This window comes from Pipra filicauda, unplaced genomic scaffold (assembly GCF_003945595.2).
Source record: "Pipra filicauda isolate LSUMZ 115617 unplaced genomic scaffold, ASM394559v2 scaffold418_size605597_pilon, whole genome shotgun sequence".
NCBI classification, from domain to species: domain Eukaryota; kingdom Metazoa; phylum Chordata; class Aves; order Passeriformes; family Pipridae; genus Pipra; species Pipra filicauda.
The window spans coordinates 200,619-222,664 of record NW_024104552.1 but is presented as its reverse complement, the minus strand read 5'-3'; the positions used below and the strand labels follow the sequence as shown (position 1 = coordinate 222,664).

General features: G+C 39.4%; 1 protein-coding gene across 1 annotated transcript in view; it reads right to left on the bottom strand.

The window, feature by feature from the left end:
• The window catches only part of SLC35F1 (solute carrier family 35 member F1), a 217,865-nt gene that overhangs the window by 98,700 nt on the left and 97,119 nt on the right, over positions 1-22,046 (bottom strand). The gene's annotated exons all lie outside the window — the stretch shown is intronic.

Below are 22,046 nucleotides of genomic sequence, written 5' to 3'. Positions count from 1 at the left end.
TCCTTTATTTCCGTGCTTACCATGGGCTTACACATTGTCCCAACACATGAGCTTTTATTCACATGTTAAACCACAGCAGATGGTACATCCCTGCCATTAATTTTGCATTTCTCATTTCACGAAGGATAAATGATTGTTTAAATCAACCAAAATACAGCGCTGCTTCCTTTGAGCATCTTCCTTAAAAGAAAGACCCAGGAGTATCATTCAGACACAGCAGGAAACACAGATCTTCCAGGACTTAGCTGCCACAGAGAAAAATAAGAGAATGGATCAAGTTTCACCGTCCACATGAATTTACATTTCATTGTATAAACTATTCATCTACTATGCAAATGTATTTTTATTTTCTTTCATCTTTCTCACTGCTCAAACTATTCTGTTTGGTGGGAACTTTCCCCTTCCTGTCCCCTGGTTCTTAGAAAAGTATTTTCTGGTTTGGCTTCCTGCTTTAATCTGTTTTTCTTATTTTCAGTCTCCAGTATCCTCCATTCTCCTATTCTCTTCTGCATTCTCTCTCCCCACAGATCTCTTTTACTCTTCTTTGTAGAATTTATTATCTAACCACACAGACCAACTGAGTCCGAACAATTCTTCTTTTCCAATTTTTGTCACAGGATCTCCCGCACCCTATACAACACAGGATTTTTGAAATTACCCTTAAGAGTTTTCCCAGGTTCCCCATATGTCTGTACACTCAGGCTGATCAGACCTGCTCCACATCTACACCTTCCCATGCAGAAGCATGAAATGTGAAAGTGTCGGCCTGGTAGAGAAGCAAGCAAAAAGAATGCAAGGACATCCAAAAGGGACATCTTCCCACTGCTGCTGTTGCTGTCACTAGTCCTCAGTAAAGAGGGGCTGAGGTCCCTAAGGGAACCCATGAAGGAGAGGGGAAGATGGGAGAGGAGCACACTCTGCAATGTCTCATTTGAGCCTGGAATGAGGAAAGGGACTAGGCAATCCTAAGGGAATAGAGGAAGGAGAGCAGCATCCTGCTCAGCTATAAAAGTATTTCATGCGTGTTCTCTGCCAGACAGTTTTAAAAAAATTGCTTCAAGGCTGCTTTGCTTTCTCTGACACATTCCCCTGACCTCGGCTCTGCATATTTGGCAGTAATAAGCATCTGTGCTCCCACAACTTGGTAAACTCAAGTGTCAAATTTGTTTCCCTTTTTCTCACAAACAATCCTCCCACAAATGTGTCATGGTGTCATTCATGGCGTGATTCAACCAAACAGACACTGGAAAGCAGAGGAGGCTGGGTAGTTATATTTGGTTAACATACCTCGCTGACAAACAGCCTGACACAGAGTAAGAGAACAAACTTTATTGTGCTAAACCCCGTGTTTTGATGGGAGACTGCTGGGTAAGTAGCAAGTAAGACTTTACAACTGCTACCTCCACTTCCACATTACTCATTCTACTCTGAAACAAAACCATGGGAAACAAACACACTCCATGGAGATTACACCTGAGACTATGATGCAAATGCTGCCTACAGTATTGATCCTACATCCTGCCACTACCTGCTTTGTAAGTAAAGGTCAGATCAGCATAATCTCTGTAACTTGAAAGAGCCTTTCGGTAAAAAATTGTCTTTTGGACAACAACAGAACGTAAGAAATGCAGAAAACTACTCTGTGGGAGACCAAGTGCAAGTAGTACTGTCAATGGCACCATCTTTCGAAACACTGACTACATAAACGATATGAAGTACATACATATTGCTTGTCTCTGGTTTTTGCACACATTTGGAATTTTTAATTACGTAAAAATACTCATTCTGAAATCAATCCTCTTCCAGTCAGAACTTAAACATTTCACAGGTGATGTGACAAAGAAAGGTACGAATCTTCTTTTATTCTTATTTCATCAGTGCACAGAGTAGCATATGTTAGATGTTTTAGCAGAACTAATTCAACTGCCCATGAAATGCTCACACCTGAAGCAAAGATGATCCAATTTATAAGGTGTAACTTTTCCTAAGACTGTTCATGCCCGCATTAAACTCTCCTGCCATACCTAGAGATATGTCCATTACAGACATGAATGATAAGCAGTGGCACAGAAGATTTGGTATGCTCCCCTTCTCTCACCACTGTAGGTTGCGACACACTAACCATTACCACAGAAAACAGGTGAAATGAAAAATAAACATGAGAAAGCAAAGCACAAGATCAATAAAATGCTCTTTTTGCCTTGGATGAATGGAAGAGAACAATTCATCTCTCTCTGAACAGAAAAGTAGAAACAAATCTTAAATTACTTGTTTTAATTAGTGAAATGTCAGTAGCAACACAGAATGATACAATGCTTGGATAAAGCTAATAACCAATGTAAGATGCTTGAATTGTATAAAAAATGCCTGATAACACTATCTGCATCTCATTTTCTCCCAGAAATTATGATCTAATAATACAAGAGTCTTAGCTCCCAAGCCTTTAATACCTGGATAAGAATAATAACATACCCATTCTTTTTTTAAGAAGCAGCAGCAAGTAAACATTGAAAAGAAGATTTCAATGGCTGTGGAAAGCCTACTATTTCCTTTAGACAGAGTAAAGAGAAACTAACTCACAGCTGTCATCTCTGGCACTCATTAGTATCCTCCTTAAAAATCACAATTCTGTTGAAATATACAACATGGCTCCTATCTGCACCATTTCCTCTGTTGCTTTTCATACCCCCCCACCACTCAGAGACTAGCACAAAGGATGATTTCTCCCTTAAGGCTTTGGTCTATCATGCTGGCTTCAGGAGTACATTCATTCACTGACGAAGCAAGATTCATTCATGTCTTGAAGAAAAGATGTATAGTTTGAGGGCCTTCAAAGAGAACACCAAAAAAGAGTCCCACTACAAAAAATTTTATAAAAGTGAGGGTTTCTGCCTTTCAGGATCTAATTTCTCTTTAGCTGAGTCCTATTCTATTTTTCTACTTGTACTCCATTTAAATCAAAGTAAAGCAATTCTTAAAAAAATCCAATTTTCCCTCACTGAGATCAACAGTACCTTCTGAAACCAAGTTAAAACAGGGGGAAATCTTCAGCTTGTATCTAAACTTTGATCTCACGGATGCATAGAATCACAGAATCATTTAGGTTGGAAAAGATCAACCATTAACCTAGCACCAGATGGGATTTTGAAGCAAGAAACAGGTCAGAATTACTCCTAAACCTCCAAGTGTCACATTGCTAAGTGGGTTTTTCATTATATCCTAACAGAAATTAAAAAATACTTCTTTACCGTCTCTTTAGAAGGGGAGCCAGACAATAAAGCCTCATCTTCACATTGGGAGACATTTAATTCTCTTTAAATGCCTGGGCTGGTAGCTGTTGTGTATCATTTTTACTTGTTCCTTCAGGCATATGGAAATTTCTGTCACTTGAATTTCTCCTTCTTTATCAGCCATGACAACACCAAACTTCTGAAGGCAGGCATTCTCATATCAAAGAACTCTGAAGCTAGTGCTTGGTTCCTAGCATATACACAGTGGCATAATAAAATGTACTAAAGAGCAACCTGCAGGTTTTCCCACACTTATTTTTCATGAAGTTAAAACATTTAGCTTTGATTACTAGTTCATTTCCATGTCCTCCCCAGAACATAAAAACACTATTCACAACACAAAATCAATGCAGTGCAACATTCATAAGGACCCACACAATCACAGCTGCTCTATGCTGGAGACTCGGTGACGTGCAGAGGGTGGCCAAGTGATTAAAACATTCAGGCCTGTTTAATTCTGACACTAAATCCTGTTTCAAAGCACTTTCCATGTCTGTTTAATCTAATTGCTTTCCCTCCTCTCTTTTGTACTTTTTTGGGTATCTTTCCACTGGTAAGTCCCCACTGCATCAGTTACAGAGTACCTCAGATGGGAAAGAAAAGAGGCTGCCACTACTTTTAATCTCTAGCATGAGGTGTGTTAATCCTTCAGCATGCCATAGGCTCCAGCAGCCGAGATTTCACTAGAGGAACACATCTGTAAAGGCTGCTTTATAGCACTCTCAGAACAGGCCTGCAGGCAGGACCATGCTTTCTCTGTGATGGTAATGATTGCCATACAAAGTTATCGCTCCAAATGTTTCAAGCGTGTATCTAAAAAAAGAAAAAACAGATACACTTCATTTAGAGACTCATTACTGCTATGCCATAGCAAAGTTGATGATGTCTGTCACAGCCTTGTGATTTTGCCAAGCTTCTTCACTTGAGTGCATTTTAGAGTTTCTATAAAAGCATGAGGAAAAATAAAACAAGGTCTTAAAAACCTCACATTGATTCAAAGTGAGATGAAGGTATACCGCTCTAAGAATCCAGTCAAATGTATTTAAATGCTTAAAGGTGGATGAGGAATCTTAAGATTCAATTTACCTGATACAAATGTTGACACATATTACCACAGAAAAAGCAAGAACAGCACACATGTCAAACCCACAAACCACCATGGACTGTTACTGTTTTCACTGTAACCAAGTTCTAAGTTCACACACCAACCCTGCCCCCCTTTGAATAGCTGCTTAATGAGGACACAGACATTACTTCCATACTTTGCCATTTGCATTTAACACTAACATAGATAGTTTGCGAAAGAATAACAAGATTTGTTCTGGAATCAACTGAGCTCTCATTGAAAGCTAAAGCTGCATGTTTTCTAATAGGTCTTAAGCATGTGAAGTTTCTATTAGTACTGCATTGCTCTGAAATTGATTGCATTTTGCATGGAAACTTATCTTTTCTTATTTTCCCTCTATTCTTACGTGCCTGTTAACAGAGGGTAGAAATTCTACAACTCAGCACACATAACCCTTCCCTCCTCTCTGCCTGTCTCAATAAGGTAAGGATTCCAGCAAGTCTTTTCAGTTAATGCATCAAAGCTGCTACACACTGCTTTAGAGCAATTTACAGAAGCAGTCCCGATATTCTACAACAAAATGTTCACGGCACTAATAGCAACCAAGTCCCCCCATATATATACTGATAATAACACTATTGGTTCATGTGACACATTTATTTTATTAGTCAATTACTCCCATAGTCTATATTCTCTGCAATCATTCTAGATGATGTCTCAAGAAAATACAGTGGATTTGTAGGTATAACCAAAAGACTTGTTTAATATTTCTAGCAAGGAAAAGCAAACCAACCTAAAATATTTTCAGAATATAGACATCAAGCCATTGCTGAATAGTGAAATAGAAAAGCCTGAATTCCAGATAAAGCCTACACCACATTAAAATACAAACACCACCAATATTAACCTACAAAGCAGAGCGTGAAACCCACGCAACACCAAGCCTATCCATCACTTAATTCCTACAGAGTCATGATTTTGAAATTTAAATTATGTATAGGCTTTGTACTGGACCTCAGCACAAAGGGTGGATTTTCTACATGGTTGCAAAGTTCTTGCATGGTTCTACAGAATTGCAGAGTACCTCAAGCTCCAACTGATGCTCGAAAAAATTCAGATTCTCTGCAGCATCTTTAGAGGGTTAGCTCTTTATTTTCCAAGTGTGAACAATTTAATCCCTTTAGGAGAGGACATGACTGTGGACGTGGTGAACCTCCAATTTTCAGGCTGGTCTGAAAAGCCCCAGGCCTTGAAGCCCAAGGCCTAATTTTTGAAGAAAAGCCAGTAGAGAAGTAAAACACCACCCACAAGTTCCTCATCTGCTTTCTGCTCTGTGTCTCAACGAAGCTAAATAAGAGACTTTTTTTAAAATTTAAATAAACCAGGGTTCTGAGCCTTTCATTTTGGGCCAAAAGTACTAAATTAGTTCCTTCTTACTGTGGTTAAAAGTTGTTATGCCTTAAGCTGAGGGTAGGAGGGGAGCTCTGTGCCTTCTTGCTCCCACCACCCTCTCTTGCCACCTCTCCAGCGACTCTTGCACTGCAGCTCCAGATCAAGCTTCACAGTTTCTTTCCTCAGTGGAGCCCAGCACCCTACTGCAGCAGCTCACTGCAGCATCCAAGGGACAGCCCTGAGGGGCAGGGAGGGGACAGCCAGACCTGGATGCACAGTTGGCACTTCCCAAGAGCTGGAGAAGCCCCAACTTGCCTGGAAGGACACCCTGGGTATGGGGAGATCTAGCTATGTTTCTTATCCTTCGCTTTTTGGCTTTCCTAGTTGCTTTGAGGTTTTTTCTATTTAAAATGCTGCAGTTCTAATTTCTATTCAAATACAACTGGGTTTGAATTTTAAGAGCCTTTTGAGGAGATCACTGAAAATCAGGGTGTAGGTACATCTGCCTCAAAGCTGTGGCTGACTCAGGCTCTAACCAGTGAGCTAACCAAGATAAAAAAAAAAAATTATCCTAAAAACATTCCTAAGTTTTGAAACAGTTACCCACCTTCCAATCAGCAATCTCCTAGTTCTTTTTCAGCTAAAAATCACAGGACTTGGAGTCCCATAGGTTTTTCCTTTTAAAGAATGAAGGTTTCTCCATATACAGTTCTTGGCAACTTCCTCGCCTATGGAGCGCTGGATAGACTGAAAATATTACAATCTTTCTGATGGAATCAGAAGTATAATTATAGATGACCATGCGATAAAAGAATTGTATTTCAGGTTATTTTGGCCAAATAAGCTGACTGAAGCCAGCTGCAGCACACAAATCTTTATAAATTTCACTGTCTACCAAAGTATGACTAGAGAAATTAAGACTCCTAGATATAAATATTTGCTCTAGATCAGAATAATAAATGACAGAATTAACTTTCCATACGAGAGCTTACAAAACTAGTCAAAAACACTCATCGAAGGAACATGGTGTTTTTAAACAAGTAACTTCTTCCATAATTTTCCAGAAATTAATTCAAAAGTGAGATTTCCAGTCCTAGAAATATAATAAGAGACTCAATTATGGATGAAGAGTGAGCTGTAATTTCTCAAGCTAGAATGCTGTATGACTACTACTATGATAGCTACTGAAAATATTACATTTTAGCCTATAAAATCCAGGAAGTCATTATGCTGCTGATCAACATTAATTTTATGATTTAAGAATAAAGCACACAAATAGATGGTGTGTGTTTTTAGATAGTTATTTGTCCTTACTGTGTTCTAAATGCACCAGTCTGAGCTTTCGGCTGTTGAAAGAAACAAGAATGTGGAAGGACTGATGGCTCGCTCTCTCTCTCTTGGAGATAAGAAACTCACTGTCAAATTTCATTAGCTCATCTCACTTGCAGTGGTTTTTATGCCTGAGGCTCAGGACATTACAAATACAGTGATGAATATTTTTAGATAATATGAGAAACAGTTTTAAAAGTTTCAGTTCAGTTAAGATCATCATTAGCTCCTAGTTTTCTCAGAGGAGCTGAAAGCCTACATTAGTAGACCTGGATGATTCCCAGTATCAAGAAAAATAGCTCACTAGTGCCCAAAGAAATACAACAGCACTTCTTATTGCTCTCTTGCCATTACTGTACAGTGCTAATACAGTTTAAACTGATGGGGGTTTATGGACTCTTACAGCTATTGAGAGACAGTTGATAAAGAAGGAGATGAAAAGCATTACAGCTTCTGCTATACCCCTGCCACTGATAAGCCACTCTTGATTGAACGCTCTGATGGAAAACAAGTTTAAATGACTCAAGATTCCTCAAGTGATAGATGCTACTGTAACTTAATTCAGTGTTGTCAAAAACACAAAAGTATGGGCTTGGAGTTCCTAGAAAATACTATGTACGTGAGTCAGTATGATGGATGATTTCAGATTTTTTTCTGATGCTCCTGAAAGTGGAAAAAATTATTCCTGAATTTCTGTCACCATAACATACATAACTCTAAGTGTATGTATTTTTGAGTACTGGTTGCACACCCAAAATTGTGCAACTAACCTAATTATAGTTTACTTGTAAAATTAGAGGTTAAAAAAATGACAGGTAGGAATATTTAAAGTGCAAAAGTGCATCTATGAAGATCATGGCTGACTTTTGGAGAACTAAAACTACTAATTAAATTATTACAAGAGGTAGATTTTTTCTTTTTTTTTTTTAATATCTGCAAAATGCTGATATTAAATAACAATGATTATTCATTCTAGAGAGCATTTACTATCTAATGTAAAAGTTTAGTTTAAAAATCATACTTATCTGCCTGGATTCTGCAAAATCTTTTGCTTGGATAAAAATAACTGTATTTAAAGCTTCAGAACACAACAATTATTTTTTTTCACCCAACTTTTCTGGTAATTATCAATGAATTTTTCAATAAAATTGAAACACAGAAGAATTGAAAAATGTCTGCTTCAGTGGGCCAGATTTTCTCCCCAAGTAGGCATATGCAATTCCCATAAGTTTGAATCTTCTTTACACTCAGTTCCAACTCTATCATCTACACGCTTAAAGCATGTAGAAGAAACCTTAAGAAAAATATCCTTAAATTGGCCCCTGCACATTGGCCCCTTAATTGCACTCCTGGTACAGAAAGACAAAGGATACCCACATTAGCATTTCACCGAGGACAGCACTAAGCCACTGCACACTTTTCCAAATCTCCAGCTACTTCAAAGGAGAGATGAGCCTGTGGCTCATTCTAACTTCAACTCTTCAAGCCTCTGACCTTCTTTTGCTGTTCCCATGTGTGGGTTGTATTGCTGCCACCTCATTCTGCAGCCCCTCCAGCAGGAGTAATGCTCAAAGTGCTCGCTCATGGATATTATCACAAATGCAAAGACATTAAAATTTTATGCTTTTTTTTTCCCCAACAATTCTTTAATGCACGGAGGCCAGAATTTTCCCCCTTTGAGTGAGTGTCTTCCTCTATTCTCTTCTTGCTTGTGAAGCCTGTATTCTGAGTTTCATAGTGGCAGAACTTCCTTATGGAGAAGCAGAAAACATCCCCATGAGATCTATCACTGATCTAGTGGTTAATACACCACAAGAGGCAGAATATGTGAGTGCAAGTCCTCAGAACAAGACTATTGAAGCCACTTAGAGGCAAAAAATTTAGGGTTTGGCTGCTTTACAGAGCTGGGTGCCACCTTCTGGAAGAGAAGTTTGTGCTCCAGCTCCAGAAAAATTGTGGAGGCACAGCTGGAGAGCGAATTCCTGGTTTGGGTCAGTAACTACCCCAGAGCTACAGTAATAAGGGGTTTCAGTAGACTACACCCTTCCTGTCCCAGCTGGATCAATTGTGGGGGCCCTACTTAGAGGACTTGAAATGTGTTGTTGAGTTTTTTCTGTGTCTGCTACCAGTCCTTTCTGAAAACAGGGTCCCTCTAAGGCATTTCAAGCTGGCTGCCCAAAACTGACTCAGCGATAACACAGAGCTGCTTTCACAGGTCCTCTCTGCCTTTCTGCTTTTAAGATACAGAAAGATCTGCAGGAAAGGAAGTACTTGGTGAAATGGGGCACTGCAAAGCCAGCCTCAAAGGGATGTGGAGTGCAGGTACTTCCTCTCCTTGCTTTTGCTGTTTGCTCACTACACAGCAGTGACAACCATTACTCAGACAAAACTACACAGGAGATCCAAACTTCTGCATCTTCATTTAAATTTTGATTCCCTGTAATTCAAAAAGAAACAAGATATTTTGAACAGAAATTACAACTGGTGAGAATTCACATCTTGCTAAATGAAAAGTCCAACACAAAGTTCTTCATTTTTAGGTTTGAGTGCGATTGTTCTAGTCTACTGCTCTACCCTTAGGCTCCAAGATAAATCTCTCCCTTCCTCTCTTCCTTTCAATTCGGTGAAACAGCATGACTACCTTTGTCAACACTGTAAATTTACTACAGATCTGACACACAATGATGGAACAGGCTCAGCTGAAGAAACATAAGGGCACTGATCTCATTTGTGCTGTTTTCTTGGAGCTTAGAATTGCAAGGTGTTTGAAACAAATAAAAAAATAAATTGTAAGTGATCTGGAAAGTTGTCAGTGGCAGATTTTTAGAGAGTCAGGACAGAAATTCCTGGCCTACATGATCCTGCTGTGGTGCCAAATGTACGACTGAAGTCACTGATGATCTAAAGAATGAGAATGATGAATCACTTAAAGTAAAATGAAACCTGTGAAAAAAGGGGAGCTGTAAGGTCCTCTTGGAGGAGATAAATGGAGAGACATTTGACAGGGCATTGATGTGCCTACACTCCCTGCGTTCCAAGTTGCTGCAATTTCTTCACAATATTAGCATCTAAATTTCAGATATGCAAAAACAGAAAAGAAAATTCAACCATGTAAACCGGATTTCCTTAGTGTTTCACAGTGAATTTATGCTGATACTTTTGGTCTGTGTTTGGCCCAGACAACTGTAAAAGTTTTGTTCTTTCCCTGTCAAGTTCACTGATAAAACGGTAGCTTCATCCTTGGAGAGAGAACTTCTTGTATAAACGATATTAATTGGTGTTCTGTGATTGGTTCATTGTCTGCCAAGGACATTTGAAGGAGAAATCAAATAAGAGGGGAGGAAGTCACAACCCCCGACTCAACTAGGGAAGACCCCCGAAGCATACTGTGCATGTGCACGGGGAATCCCAAAATTCTCACGCATGTGCAGAAGAGATGCACTTGCATAATAGGGAGTGGGACTGAGGGCCTCTGGCTGGGCAGTGATGGCCACACCTGCAGAGGTTGAGGTCACTCAATTAATTGTATAAAAGCAGATAGTGCTTTCTTGGAGGGGAGCTAGCTTTACCTCAAGGACAATGTTGCCTTTGGCGGGGACGCCTGCTAGTTCGTGAATTTACTGACTCTCCAAGGATGCAGCTTCTGCTATGGGTAATTACAGGCACGCTAGGTCGGTAAGATAACTTTATGGGCAACAGCTGGGTAACTGGGGAGGTCGTGCTGGGGGCTTATTTCTCTCCTCCTTCCTCCCTTTTGGGTTTGTTCGTTTTGTTGGCCACCTCTTGGTAATAAATACTGGTTTTTGTTGAGCTTTCAACAGTGTCATGGTTTCAAGATTCAGTATGGTCCGAACCCTCCCTAATACACTTAGTGAGAACAGTTTTGCCTTGCCAGCACTGAACTGTGGAGTCATGCAAAGGGAGTGGGATGTAACCAGGCCACTGAAGGTCTCCTCAGTGTGTGCAGCTGCCATCTTCTTCCCATATACATGGCATGCCAAAATGCACATCTGAACCAGGAGAACAAGGATTAAAATTGACGTTCCAGTTGCAGTAAATGAGATCAGCCTCATGAGGCTTTCCCAGTGTATGCTGGGAAGTTAATCAGCACCATGCTACTCTCCTGACCGTGGTGGATATGGAGTAGACATAGCTCTGTTCTTCCCAATATCCTTCAGGTGTGCCAACCTCCCCATGCACGACACTGGGAAATGGCACTCCTATATTATCCCCCTGGTTGTTCTGCATGTAACATGTCACTGGTGGCATCCATACTGGTGGTGCCTCATGCACACCAATCAGAGAGATTCATAGAATATCCTGAGTTGAAAGAGACTCACATGGATTACTGAGTCCAACTCCAGGCCCTGCACTGGACAACACCAAGAATCACACCATGTGCCTGAGAGCATTGTCCAAATGCTTCTTGAACTCTGTCAGGCTTGGTGCCATGACCACTTCCCTGGGGAGCCTGTTCCAGTGCCCAGCAATGCCCTGGGTGAAGAACCTTGTTCTTAGGATATCCACCCTAAACTTCCCCGACACAGTCTCATGCCATTCCTTTGGGTCCTGTCACTGGTCACCAGAGTGAAGAGATCAGTGCCTGCCCCTCCTTTTCCCCCTATGAGGAAGTTGTAGACTGCTATGAGGTCTCCAGTCTCCTCCAGGCTGAACAAACCAAGTGACCTCAGCTGCTCCTTGTATGGCTTCCCCTCTAGGCCAATCACCATCTTCATGGCTCTCCTTTGGATGCTCTCTAATAGCTTTAAAACCTTGCACAAAGTACTTGAGGTGAGGCTGCACCAGTATAGAGTAAAACAGGACAATCACTTCCTTCAATCAGCCTGCATGAATGATCTCAAACTGCTCTCTATCTTTGAAGACAACCAGGCAGCTCTCCAAAAGGATGGCTTCTCAAAACCAGAATAAAAAGTCCACTGGGGTGCAGGAAGGCTTTCTCACAGATCAATTGCTTTTCTTCTGCAGAGGAACATTTGCCTCCCGACCATATACAAGTGCGGTCACAACCTTCAGCTGGCAAGTTTATTTTAGTTTCCCTCCCAGCACAGTTCAGATCTGTGCTTGCAGTAAAGAGATCTGCGGGTCATTCTAACAGTTGAAATGAAAAGTGTGAGGAAAAATCAGGGATTAAATCATTTTCTGTGCAAGCATGACATTTGAGACACTCTGCTCTAAAGCTTTACACAGCTACTTTAACCAAAATACATGCATAAACCCACAATTAGCATTAAAAAGATTTGGAAGAATTCCTTGTTATTCAATAGCATTTGCTCTCCAGAAATCACCCCTCTGAAAAGCACCTAAGGCTGTAGTTATAACTGAAGGATGAAATCCCTGTTTCCTGGCCTTTCAGAATTGAAGTTAGCCATTAAATAGGATTTCACTGTAACAATATGCATTTCATTTTCCATTGATGGTGTTTTTTTCCTAATAAGAAATAAAATAAATGAAGAAAAGGCAGAAATTCCCTCATAGCTGCATAAGTGAATCAAGTGACATGTCCCTCATTTACAGTACACATCCTGGGTTGAGTGCATATGTTCAGGCAGGCTGTACTGTGACATGACTGTAGGTACCTTACACGTTGCTTTTGAGCAATATATAACTTATGTGTTGAAGGGGTTATCTGACAAGGTCCATGTGGGGTTGTAAAGCACCTAAATACTTCAGAGATATAGAAAATCCCCTAGTTTTTAATTTCCTTCATTTACTTATGGAATAAACTAAAATTTAACCCAATTGTAATTAAATTACTTTGTATAAGTCAAATGCTTTTGTTTATAAAGCCCAGTTTGAACACACGGATCTACAGTTATATGTGAGTTAAGCAGGTGCAACAGGCCATGATGGGGCTTGCCATGACTTGGGAGTGTGCTTTCCTAAGGCCATTGCATTCAGCGCTCATGTAAATATCTCTGAAGGTCAAGACATCCTGGTGGACCGCTCAGGTAGGAGCAGGGAAATCCAGAACAAGACTAAAAAGTTGTTGAGACTTGTGAAATACAATGACTACAATTTACCAAACAGGGTGTCGTTCAGCCTCTTCAGATTCTGTAATTTATCAAGAAGATTTATTTTCTTGGGAAGACAGATGGAAACGACATCATAGAAGACTGTTTGCAGCTGCAAAAATATCTTTACCCACCAAATCCAGCATGACAATGGCCCTTCAAATATTCAGCTTTACATGAAATTAATGATTTTTTTTTCCTTGTGTATGCATATTTTCCCCAAGTCTGATCACTAGGCCAAGTGCCTGGACAGACATCAGAGGGCCTGTCAGGGGAAATTATCTGAACAAAACAGTAGCTGCCAAGGAGAAAGTTTTGGTACCAAGTCATTGCACACTGCTGTAATCCCTTCCTTACTGCATGCACAGGTGGGCAGTATATGGCCCTTCAAACATGACAGCAATCTGAGAACCAGGTACTATTTTTTGTTAGTTTTCAGTTTACGCTGTTGGGAAGTATCACACTTTAGCTGTGTGTACTGTACAACTATGTGATGTACAAAATATCATCAGTATTGTATTAAGCTGTACATATAAATAATTTCAAGCTCGACTGATACGATTATGAATATGCAGGCATACTTGAGAGATATCATGGCACCAGATGAGATAGATTAATCTTGTAACTAATTGTGTGCTTGAATTTAATGTATATGCTTTTATTATTTAGTACCTGTGTCAACCACTTAATTTCCCTGCAAATCATTTCCTTATATAATATTAATGAAACATGCTATATTGAAATTCATCATATATTAGGAAGACACATTATAGCATCAATTTATCCCCTTCTAGTTTAAAACACTTCAAGATTCAAGACCTGTGGTTTCAGAAACCCCTGCTTCAAGAAGAGTATTTCATTTCAAGAAAGAGTATTTGTGGTAGAATGAACAATGTCTTTTCATAGTCAGAGATCAGAATTAAAAATCCAATTTACACTGTAGGACAAACTACAACAAGACTCTTAGAAGAAAGAAATAACAACAATAATATTAATTTCAACACAAACCTTACACAAAGATCAATGTTTTTACAGCTCTCTACAGATGATATTCTGAGAAAATGAAGACGATTGAGATTTATGCAATAATAAAACTACAAATTGGTCTGCACAACCTACTCAAAACCTTTCATGCCCAAACACAGAGATGGGACATCTTGGGGTGCTGAGGAGCTGCAGACTGAGCACAGGGAGAGATTAAATCAATGAGAAACAACAAAGTAATCACTTGCTTAATCTTTTCTAAATTGCTTGCTTAATCTCTGGGTTAGTCTAATGAACATTTAGGGCACTCCTGGACTACTCAGTTGTGAGGGTGCACTGCTGTATTTCAGGAGTGTCTGGAAATGAGAATGGCCGGGAATTGTCGCTCTTGTCAGAAGGGGAAGAAATTGCTAAGATGAGAACAACCTGTCTGCAGAGTCCTTGGGGCTCACACTGGGTCTGGCGGGGATCAACTACCTTTATCTCAACCCACAAATTTTTCATCTTACTTTCTCCTCTTGTCCTGCTGAAGTGAGGGAGAGAGAGAGCAGCTTGCTGGGCACCTGGCAGTCAGACAAGGTCAATCCACCACAGGGGTGGAGAAGATCTCATTGCAGATGTATGTAGCCTCATACAAAAGTAGTGTCACCTTAAGACTATTCTGCCCTCTCTCTGCCTATGCCCAACAATAGGAATGGGGAAGGTGCAGCAGCAGCAACCATGCTGAGTCCATGCGGCCTCTTGAGCTTGGGTCGTAGCAGTGTCAAGCAGTTTAAAATAAAAGCAACCCTGCAACTTCTGACCCTCTGGCAAGCACCTGTTAGGCTTTCTACTGTGTCTGATTATTTTTGCAAAGTCAGACAGACAAAGCACTTCAGTAGTCCAGCCTGGCTTGTGGGATAGAAATTATGGTCCTTGGTCCGGAGGTCTTACCCTCACAGTGGAGATGAGGAAAAGCAGGTAGAGGTCTTTAACTACAGGATTTTTTTCACTACGCCTAGTCCCAGTTCTAGTGCAGACCTACCATGGATATCTTCAGGTCTCCCTGCCTCAGTTTACTCTCCACTAATGACTGTTGTGTCTGTTCAGATTGAGGTCATGAAATCCCAGAGAAAGAACTCCTCTATATATTAAATGATCACCAACCGAAAAGCCTTTCTTTATGAAAGAAGCAGAATAGGAACAGAGAGGCAATGCAAACAGTGGAAGGTGCCTCCCAGTGTTGCTGGTTCCACCCCTCCTAATTCCTTGTAAGCAAGACCTTCTCATCCTGCAAATAAAAGCATATTGTATTGTCTCTTTTTCACTATCTTTTGGGAAAGCCAAAGCCTTTAGCTTTCCTTTTTTCCATTTTCAGCAAACCTTTTGTTGTGTGATGCCTTTTGGTTCTTTGTAATAAAAATGCTTTTGTTGCCTGGATATATTGATTTTTGGTTTCCTGAAGCTTTGTGCTTTCCTTCTTCTAAGGTTTCACTGACACAACTTAGGCTGAGTCTCACAATCCCATTCCCCCCTGCTCCTGACAGAAGAAACAGTTCTGATGAAACTGGATGAAGCTCATGAGGCATTTAAAAATTATGCCTATTCAGCTCAAGTCTCTTCTTTTGTCCATTCTTTTCATCTCTTCCATCTTCCTCCTGGTGTTTCAGGACAGAAATTGAGTGCAATTCAGACTGTGTGTTTTGAAAGCAAACCTCTACCTAGATGAAATAGTTCTGCAACCAACTGGCCTATTGCAATAGGACAAGGGGAAGTGGTTTTAATCTGAAAGGGGAGAGATTCAGAATAGATATAAGGAAGACATTTTTTACAATGAGGGTAGTGAAACACTGGGACAGGTTGCCCAGAAAGGTGGAACATGCTTCATCCCTGGAAACACTCAAAGTCAGGCTGAACACGGCTCTGATCAACCTGTTCTAGTTGAAGATGGCCCTGCTCATTGCAGGTGGGTTGGACTAGATGACCTTTAAAGGCCCCTTCCAACCCAAACCATTCTATGATTCCATTCTGTGAAACAATTATGACAGTTGCAATTGTGATCTATACACATGGGATTTTATAGGTAATTTTTTTCCTCACAAATTACAGGTACTGAGGTCAGAAACGTAACTTTACATCGACAACATTCGATGATGGCATGTCCAGTCTCACTAGAGGTGAACCTGATGTGATGTCTTTAGTTCTTACTTCAATCAATTGAAATAGGACACAGAGAAAAACAGATTCTTTAAAGTGAAATCTGAGCCAGAATTGAAAGTTTCAGCAGCCAAACAATTTTCTTGTCATTCAGAACACCCTGGAGAAAACGACAATGCAGACTGCCAAGGTAAGTGCTTTTTTTGTTTTATTATCAAGCAAACAAACATCAGGTGTAATTTCATACCCAAAGTATGCAAGGTTCACAATTTGAGAAGAAACACTCAGAGAAAAAAAACTTCATACACCTGCTTACTCCATATTTAGTACTAAGAAGTAACATTTTCAGATCTCTGAAGGATTTCACTGTCTACCTGCTTGTGAATCCTCTCCAACTTGCCTCACTGCACTATCCCAGAACTTTTAATGTTCAATATATTTAATGCTAAGATCCTTTTTGAGAAAAGTAAACTATCACAGCATAGATGTAAACAAGATAGAAGGCAACCTCCACTTATTTTTTCATAATTCTTATCTGTTGCTTTCTTAAGAAATCTAGTATTCGCCTGTTTGAATTCCTTAATTTTTTCCAACAAAACTCTTTTGATCCCAATTCTAGCATTTAGGCAGCTTCACACCAAATAGCTAACCTGAGCAGTACAGGGTATCTAGAAAAATACACAGCTTAATATTTTTCATCCCATGACATTATAATTAAAATGGAAACAATCCATTCATGCAATCTTACCCTGGATATCACACACCAAAACACTCTACAGAGCAATCCTAGAATTGAAATCAGAACTTCTTGAACAAAAGCCTCTTTCAGAAAGACATCCACTCTTGTCTGACTTCAGAGCATGGGAACCAACCAAATTCCTAATTAAGTTGTTTGAAGAAAAGCTTATTTCAACCTTGTTTCTAGTGTGATTTTTTTGTAGTTTCAACTTTCTACCACCAAGTCACATTATGGTTTTTGTCAGCTCTCTGTTGTATGAAAAGAAGTTAAAAGAAAAAAAATAGCTATAAACTTCAACTTTAGTTGATAAATCAGAAATAAAGCTCAAAATACATTGAAGGCAAATCAGTTGCTCAGAAGAGCTTTATGAGGGACCAGCGGTTGGCTGCCCATGTAACCAGTCATGCTTGGTGCAATGCGGCATCCTGGCTAAGCTGCCTCTGTTGGGAAGCTACCACAGGATGGTTTTTTGCAAACAAAGGGTTTCCATTGAAGTTCTCTGTTACAGTGACAGCTACTATGATTGAAAAGAAAACTAAAATGAATACAATTACTGCAGGTACTTATTCTAACTATTTTCTTTTTTTTTTTTTTTCATTTAACTGGGTTGACCTGTGCAAAAGTTCCAACAAAAGAATGTAGATATAAGCTATCATGTTAGCAGGGATCCATATGTCCACTTACTTTGACCTCCAGCATAAAGCAGGCCATGAGACCTCTCAGAATTAATTCCCATTTGAATCAGAGTACATATTTTATAAAGCCATCCAATACTGTCCATTTTCAGAAATGGAGAGACTTGGCAAGTTGCTCAGGAGTAATTACCTAACTATGAAAAATCTGTTTCTATTGTTTCTAGGAGGAATTTGTGTAGCATGAACTTTCATTTTACCACCGCTTCCTCACACTCTATTATTAATTTTTGCTTAACATATACAAAATTCTACCAACTCACCCTCTAGTCTTATTTTTCTTTAATTAAACAGGCCAAGATTCTTCAGCCTTTCACTATAAAGCAATCTTGCAGCTCTTCTCTTCAAACGTCACTATTCTTCAATCCTGAACAATGGACTGGGACAGTGTCCCAAAGCCAGTCACACCATAACTAAGACGTCCTCAATATTTCCTTGTTCACATATCAAAAAACTCATTATCCCTTTTGCACCACACACTCACAGTAGAAGGTCATACCCTGCTAATCCCACATACAATGTCTCAACTCTTTCTGTTACTGCTTCCTAGGACAGAATAATATCAACACGGTCCACAGTACTTATTCCTATATATAGGAATAAATGGCCTTTTACTTGGCCTTATACAAACTCCTACTGCTTTCTTGCATTTAGTCCATAGCAATCAGAGCAGACCACTGTATAGCAGCTTGTTCTGTTAACTATTATCACCCCCTTTAACTGTGTCATCTGCAAATTTTATGTGGAATGATTTTCTCACTTCTTCCACACCCACTGATAGTAATGTGAAATAGCATACATTCATCACCCTCCTTGCTCAAGAAACACATTGAGGTTTAGAAATCGCCCCTTTTAAAATAATCTAATGTGTGTACAATGCTGATTTTGTATTCATTCTAGTTTCTTAATCAAAAGGTTGTGTAATATGAAGTTCAAAAAACAGAAAAGAGTTGAAATACACAATTTCAAGACTACCCCTCAACTAGCAACCACCTCAAAAAAGGCACAAAACTATTCTGACAAAAGGTCTTGCCTATAAATCTACATTGATTAAAACTAATTATTTTAACCTTTCCTTAATATTTGATTAATCAGATCCCAGATCTGCTGCCATTTCAGATCAATGGCGAGGTGATAGGACAACGAATATTTGAATCATCTCTTTGGTCTTTAATAAACCTGTACGACAGCAACTTATTTCCTCGTCTGTTGAACCTCCTCACTGCCAACCAGCACTAGCAGCACAGAGTGCTCCTCTGGATGGAGATTGCATTAGGTTGCTCATTTACAAGTATCCAGCTTCTGTTTTATATCTTCCTTAACTACTGCTGGAACAGAAAGAACTTTGTCATTGCCATACAGTACACCACCTGGATTTTTCTACGAATCTTTCTACTTTTCTGATTTCTCTCTTGCAACAAAATGAACAAACAACTTCCCCCCTTCCCTGCAAGGACAACACAATCACCTACCCCCAAGGAAAGCAAAATCACTTCTCCTGTTTTCTGCCTCTCCTTGCCTAACATGCTTCCTACAGTCCTCAGCTTTTGCTGCACATCAATTCCCATCTGCTTTCCCTTTCTTTCATTGGTTATACATTCTAAGTCTTTTTGTTCATTTTTTAATGTAGTCATGAAAGGACAGTGACTGGAAGGTAGAATATTTTGGGTGTTCTTTTAAGAAATGCTATGAAACACTTTTCAAAAAAACTAAAAAGACAACCAGAGAAATAGCTAGAGAATGTGCTCAATCAGAGAAATCCATTCAAATTCAAGTAATGTCAAGACTGGTTGCATTTTTCAGCTCCATTAAATGTCAGGAAACTTTCAACCCGAGAAAACTTCACTGTAGTCCAAAACAAATCTAGTTTTACTGTTCTTCCTCCATCATAGTCTTTCACTGTATGGATTGAATATTGTTTTCCAAAACATAATTTGCATAGGGATGAATACCTGGCTGTGCTGATCCGTAGGGACTGTGCTTCTATAGCTCAGACTTTGAAGTTTTTCAAGATAGGTGAGAATAACACTTTCTTTAATAATTCCCCACAGCAGGTAAAGAATGCTATAAGTGTGAGAAAGGTTATTAGAGTTACATGAGTCTAACTGATCTGTCCTGGTAATAAAAGACTCATTTTCTTTAGGCAAACCAGAGGTTTTGCACCTGAACATGTATTTCTTTAAATCTATTCCAAATTTTAAGAATCATCTTTGCACAAAGAATGAGTATAATTAAATTTAAAATACTGGTTGAGCCATTAGAGAAGGATTTAAAAGAAAATTAATTGCTGGAAAGTTCTTGTGAGGCTCTTCATGCCACAGAATGAAATCTTGGTTTCCCTGAAATCAATTCGAGAGATCAATACTGACTATCGAACCACAGCTTTTTAGGTTCTTATTATGGCCCACATTGCCTTTTGAATTTCATTGTAACAACAGCTGGATTCAAATTAGAATCATTCTCCCTATGGTTTCACTGAAATAACAGTTGTATTTCTCTTCAGGGATCCAAGGGACAAACTTTATTTTCACTATTAAAAAGGACGGCACTTTACCAGCAAAAAAGTGTGTTAATTCTGGTTTACTTTTTCTGTAAAAATAATTGTTTATATTTGGATTTTGAGAAAGTGTAGTGAAAATGAGAGCATAGATTGTATAAATTTTACTGGGAAAACCACACAATCATACATTGATAGAATCAATAGATACATTGATTCAAAGGGATGTCTGGCTCTCATCTAGTCCAACTTTCTGCTCACAACAGAACTATCACCACAGCAAACCAGAGCAATCTTAGTTTTGCTTATCCTAGACTTAAAAACCTACATGGATGGATAACCTATAAATTCTTGAGATAACCTGTTCCTGTACTATAACACCCCCCCAGCAAAGAATTGTTCCCTAACGTGTGAACTCCATACTTGCCAAGCCACAATCTTTCCTACTGCAGATTTTCATGTTGTAGCTGGAGCGATTCAATGTACTAGAACCAAATATAATGCCCAATGTCACAGGACACTGCTTGCCATACCCATCTGCATAAGTGAATGGGAATTAAAAAGCACTCAGGCTGTCAACAGAGTGTTTGGTTTCTCAGTAGCTTCTCCAATAAAAGCCTTCTCATGATTCAGAAGTACGTATTTAGCATGAATAATGCAAAGGCCATTAGTCCATATTTCCACAACAGCTAGGTCTAAGCACTACATTTTCTGTTAATGCAAGTCAAGGCCATGCTATGGGTAGGATGCAGGGCTGGTCTCCATTTTTGTTCTAAATGGCTCAAAAGACTGGCAGCTGTTTTCTTTCATTAATATTTCTATGAATAATACCAATTTTTTCACATTCAAGGCAGAATGTTACAGATGTGTCATCTTTTGAAACACAGATATGTGCTGTTTGTAGTTCCAAATGCAACTTATATCCCACTGGCCTTACTCATTTAAATAAATGCACTTGATGTAAGTGAATAAGTATAGCTTTACACAAGCCTTATTCTCTACTTTCATCATTCTTAGTTCAGCTTGCTGGAATGCACTAAAGGAAAGAAATAGTATGCCAAGATGTGGAAACCAATAATCTTAATAAAGAGGATGTTGTTCAGCTTCTAAGGGAAGTTTAGCTGATGGAAAGAGAAGAGAAAAAAGCTTCTTTATTCCCACTTTTTTTTTTTTTAAAGAACTGTGCCTCATACAAGGATATACAAGGCTAGCAGCAAAGGGTGGGAAAAAATAAAAGAAAATAGCAAGGACATGAACCAAGGGGCATCCATGCAAATCTTATAATGCTATCATTTAGAATGTAATTAGAATTATTCGTATTCCTGATTTCAGCAGTCCCAGGAAGCAAATTTCCCCTCTTAACATGCTCAGCTTTTTGAAAGGCTACATATACACGCAAAGAAAGTGCCACAGCAGCCTGGGTTGGTAGGCCTTCCTCGGCCATTACTTCCTGCTGTATTTTGTCCTCCATTTATAATAAGCCTGCTTAGCTGGTCAGTCCTGAGCTGAACTAACACAACAAAGGGATACACTTGCAGGGCAACTTTAATAACCATGAAAACTTTTACTTATCCTAAGAAAGTGTTGAAAACGAAGGCAACAAACATTATGAAAGGGTATAAAAATGGATGTGATAAAAGGGGGACTCAGCTCAGTCATCTGTGCCTCATCACTTTTCAGGAAAAATCTCTAGCACTAGGGAAGGGTAAAGCCTGAATGGGCATAGTGAAACACATAAGTCATTAACCATGTCCTGGATGAATTATCAGCAGCAGTGAGTGAAACCCACCTGCACCTACAAAGTCTATAACCCGGCTGGACTATTTAAGTGTGATTTGCATGGTGCCTAGGCTTCCTTTGTTTAGCTTTTCAAATGGATGCTCTAGTCC